At 41.2% G+C, this 5,525-nt stretch overlaps 1 protein-coding gene across 1 annotated transcript in view; it reads left to right on the plus strand.

Moving 5' to 3' along the window:
* LOC101849001 (putative uncharacterized protein DDB_G0277255) overlaps nucleotides 1–5,525 on the plus strand; it is a 91,456-nt gene that overhangs the window by 55,471 nt on the left and 30,460 nt on the right. The window lies entirely within an intron of this gene.

Raw genomic sequence — 5,525 nt, forward strand, 5'->3', positions numbered from 1 at the left:
AGCGAACCAAGAAATGTTTTAACTTAACCCAGAATATACCGAACCAGACCAAACAAAAATCACTGTGAAATGAAACTTATTTATTTTTTTTAAGTCAATAAGGACAAGACCTAGATCTGTTATTTGTCCCAAGTTTTCAACCATAAAAGATTACTGTTTTCCAGAACGTAACCATTAAAATTTGGCAAAGCAAACTCCATCCCCCTATCTTCAGTCATGATGTTGTTATAAACCAAAACTGTTCATAAACATCAGCTACTTTCGTCCCAAATGTCGCCAGGATAGTAGTTTGGAAGTCCCAGGTCAACAGAACTCCAGAACGCACTGTCCATCATCTCTTACTCATCGCTTGCGGATTCCAGACACAGATTGCGCCATCTTCTTCCAAGACCAGGTGCAGGGTGCGGTTGGGACGGGTTGAGGGTGGAGGGGACGATGAGAGAGTGGGAGGGGAGGGGGATTCGTCTGCTCACTGTCGTTAATTTGGCGCGTGTGGCGTCGTCTGCGCCCTGGCAATCCGGCCGGCCGTTTCCCGCCTCATACATTTTCAACGTTTTGGCCACTAAGCCCGGTGTAATGATTGCTTAAGTCAGTCCGTAATTAGGAGCTGGGACGGTCGCCCAACGACAGAGATAGGAGCATTAAATGTGTGAACCCTCTGTCCTCTGGGTGGGCGGGGGTGTGGGTGGAGGGGGTAACGATTGAACGAGGACGTGAAAGACAGATCGTCTTGAGAGAGAAGTAAGGGAGAGAGAGAGAGAGAGAGAGAGAGAGAGAGAGAGAGAGAGAGAGAGAGAGAGAGAGAGAGAGAGATATGGGTTTGAGAGAGATGACAAGGAAGAGCATGAGGGAGGGCATGTATAGAAAGAGAGTGATTGAATGAGCGAGAGAGAGAGATAAAAAGATAAGAGTGAGAGATAGAACGGAAGACAGACTGAGTGAAATGCAGGGAGACGAAGAACAAAAGAAAAGAGACAGAGACGACACACAAAAACAGATAGAAAAAACGCATAGAAAACGTTAGATAGATAGATTCACATCAGTACATCAGCACATATAACAACGTCGACTGCATCAATAACAATAACAACAACAACACCACTCCCCCAACAAAAACAACAACAACAACAACAACAAAAACAACAACAACAACAACAACAACAACAACAACAACAGTAACAACAATGATAGTAACAACAACGAATCCACCACCACCAACAACAACAACAACTTCAACTACAACTACATCACCACCAGTAACAAACAGTAACAACGACAACTATGTAGGGACAACGAACCACCCGCGTCTCCATCCGCCCAGCTCTTATCCTGAGAATTGCGAAGACGAGCCCTAAGCCTTGGGCCGACAGACACTATCGCCCAAGAAGACTCAATATTCATACGCCCTATCAGGCAGAGATCCCCCCTAGAAAATCCCCGACTTCCCGGAGAAAGACAATAAATTCATATGGGTCATTACAACGGGAAACCTTAGCAATTAATTTTATGATTTCATTACAAAAACTAGTCAACGAGAAACGAAAACGAGATCGCTATTTGTGGGAGATGTTTCTTTTCTTTCTTTTTTTTTCTTTTTTTTTTTCTTTCTATGCATTAGGCGAGAAAGCGAATGTTTTTGATTTGAAGAAGGATGTTATTTATATGAATGGTGTAGGAGGAGAGAGGTAGAAGAATGTTCCATCTTTCTTTCTCTCTCTCTCACTCACTCTCTTTCGTTCTTCTTCTTCTCTCTCTCTCTCTCTCTCTCTCTCTCTCTCTCTCTCTCTCTCTCTCTCTCCCTCTCTTTCTTTCTTTTCTTTGATTCTATGTATCTCTTTTTCTATCTACATGTCTGTTTATATATCTATCTAAATATGGATAAGTTCTGTTTTGTTCAAGATCTGAAGGCGAATTGCTTCTTGATCTCCCCTCCCCCACCCCCCCTCCCCCCAAATCACCAAACAAAAACAAGGGAAGAAAATCAATCTCAAATGTACAAACGTGCAAATAATGAGACTAAAAAATAGGTACACAAACAGGCAGACAGTCTAAGAATAGATAGATAAACTTGTTGCAGACAACATGACAAGCAGTTCAACATGAACAGACAACAAATTGGGAGACAGACAGATTAAGTATACCGACATACAGATAAACTGACAGACTACAACACCGAGAGAGAAATAGGAAGAAACACGACACAAGGATACGCGAGATACCTCATTTGACAACATTGCGTATAAAAAAGACAGATGGGTAAACGAGTAGTTGGACTAAAACGCAGACTCGCACAGACACAATTAAACTCACTCACATAACCACACAAAACACACACTCACGTACACATAAACATACTTACACACACACTCTTAGACGACGGAAGACCTATACAGGGGAATAAAAGGCAAGCAAACCGAAACAATTAATGAATAAAAATATGAAACTGTGATAACACAGAAGGACAGACATCTGGAGGGAGAGAGAGAGAGAGAGAGAGAGAGAGAGAGAGAGAGAGAGAGAGAGAGAGAGAGAGAGAGAGAGAGAGAGAGAGAGAGAGAGAGGGGGGGGGGGAGAAACAAAAAAGACACCGGATAAAGTCCTCCGATCCTGGGCTCTGACAGGGCAATTTTCCCTGGCCTTCCCACCACTTGGAGCACGATTATCTTTGGGAGTTTCCTAGTTAGAGACGGTATCGATTTTCTCCCAGCCCGTCTCCGAGTGAGCGAGTCGTACAGGATGAGGTGGTATTGGGCAGCGACGTACTCACTCACGACAATAGTTCCGTTAGTGTTGCGCAGTTTGTTGGCAATTTGGTTTAGATCTAGACAAGTTTGTGTTTGAGTTTGAGTAAAGAGGCGCATATATACATCTACACAATAACGATCAGACAGTATCTGAAAAAAAAGCACCAAAAAAAAGAAAAGAAACAAGAGATTGAAAGAAAAGAAGAGGGACCCACCAGTGGCATCCTCCAAAAACCCTCTGGACGTTACTGGAGGCGACTTACTCACTCAGGGCAACAATTCGGTTAGAGTTGCGCAGTTGGTTGGGAATTCGATCTAGACAGTGCATGTACATGCACATACGTCGACACAGTAACGGTCAGATAGTGCATCAGAGGGAAAGAAAGAAAGTTAGATCTACCATGCAGTGGCATCCCCCAACCACCCGCTGGGCAGTATTGGGCGGCAACACTCTTTCACAACAACAGGTCGGCTGTTGTAGCGCAGCTGGCAGCTTGCCCAACTAGCAAAAATCGAGTGGCTCAAGGTTCAAAACCAGGTTGTGACTTATTATTTTTCAATTTATCTCGCTTTTATATTTTCTATATTCCATTCCCTAAGTACGTTTTGATGGGGGCCTGCGTTATGTGTATGTGTTATCCTATTGAAATGACTTCGTCTGGTTGTCTAAAGGATATCAAATGTGTGATTCCCCAAGCCTAGCCCCATTCAATCTCCGTCCCCCGTAAAAAAAAAATTTAATTAAATTATGTTTATAACGCTTTGAACTCACGTATATAGTTCAGTAAATAGATCAGCTTCTTTTTGTTTAAATGAGGTGTATCGTCTAGACAACTTTGTTTGGCATTACAAACAGTAGTGACACCACTGTAACAGAAACAACAAAAACAACCACAATACTTACAATAATAGTGATGATAATAATAATATAAGGATGATAATGATAATAATTATAATAATAATAATAATAATAATAATAATATAACAATAATAATATAAAAATAACAATAATAAAAAAAAACAAAACAACAATGACAACTTAAGCAACAACAACAGCAACAATAACAACAACAACAGAAATAGCAACAACAACATCAACAACAACAACAAGCACAATATATAAAGACAATAGAATTTTTTTTTTTAAGCAACAACAAAAAAAGAACTCCCCCCAAAAAACCCAAAAAAACAACAACTCCAAACAAAAAAAACCCCCAGCTAGAAATAACGTCAGCAAAAAGATACAACAGCAACACCAACAACAACACCGCTAACAACACCAACAACGACAACAACAGCAGCAGCGCCATCATCACACGTCACGCACACCTCCCACACCTCGGCCACCTGCGGACCCAGCCACCTCGCCAGGAGCGGGAGCCAGCACCAGGTCTTGCCTCACTCACTCAAACTACGTTTCATCTGTCAAATGAGCCCAGCTGTGTCCTCAGGTATACCCCCCTCCCCCCAGAAAAAAAAGGGAAAAAAATATTTTTAAAAGTCGATGGGAAGGGGGAGGGGGAGGGAGAGAAAAGACCAAAAAGAAATGCACCTCTTTCACTCTTTCTTACTTTCTGATTTTCTTTCTTCTTTTCCTTCTTTCTTTCTTTTTTCCTTTCTTTCTCTCCCTCTCCGGCCCCTCCCATTTCTGTCTCTCATATGCACAAATACATACACGCACAAATACACACACAAACAAACAAACACACAAAGAAACACACACACTCGTACACAGACATCTCAACAGTCAGTTGCTTTGTGTCAAGGATCACAACGCTCGCAACCAGGCTTTTCCCCGATGGTTTTGCAACACAATCTAAGTTTCTCAGTCGCATTTAGTTACCGTTTGATGATTGTTGCTTTTTTCTCTATTTTCTTAAGAGCAAATTATAGACTCTGAAATACTGACCTCAACTTCCATTCGGTAACACTCCTGGCAGAGATTTGAACCTACATCGTTTGTCATGAACGACACGCCTTTCTTTTGTTCCGCTGTCTTTTTTGCAACGCGTACAGCTTTTTCATAGTTCAGGCACACACTGCCGTGATAGGAGTGAAAAATTCCTTTTAAGACATTTTCCCCTTTTGCTTTACTTTATTTAGAGTTTGCACTTTAAATATCTTAGCAACAATGTTCGTGAATAAACACAGTTATCCCTTAGGTTTAAAAAAAAATTAGATGAAAGTTTCAGGGTTTTGCCCTGAAAGTGAAAGAACGAAGGATCCATTCTTGTATTCACGAGTCTGAATGAATGTTTTATCATAGCGTTCACCTCGTATACCCAGCTATATTTCAGACAATTGGGGCAAAAAAAAATTAATCATTCAAAAGAATCTAAAAAATTAAGAAACGTTGAAGAGAAGGACTCGGGGTGTGGTTGGGGGTGGAGGGAGGAGGATAAAATATATTAACTCACACGAATCTTGCTATGAAGGAGTGGCGAGAGTATAAAATGTGATTTACATGCATTAATTTTGTGCTGAACATGTCAATTCATCCCCACAACAGCAAGCATGCAGGGGACTCGAAACAGGAACAAACACAAGAAGAATACCGTATTGAAAAGCTGCAAAATACTTTTTGATGATACGCAGGGAGAAAAAAAACCCAACAAAACAACCTGGAGCCCTCAAAACGTTTAAATTCTCATCGACCCTCTGCAGTCTTCAAAATCTTATTATTTATTAAAACTTTGTTTCCAATTTTATTCTTAACTCTCGCTCTCTCTCTCTCTCTCTCTCTCTCTCTCTCTCTCTCTCTCTCTCTCTCTCTCTCTCTAT

This window comes from Aplysia californica, unplaced genomic scaffold (assembly GCF_000002075.1).
Source record: "Aplysia californica isolate F4 #8 unplaced genomic scaffold, AplCal3.0 scaffold00663, whole genome shotgun sequence".
NCBI lineage: Eukaryota > Metazoa > Mollusca > Gastropoda > Aplysiida > Aplysiidae > Aplysia > Aplysia californica.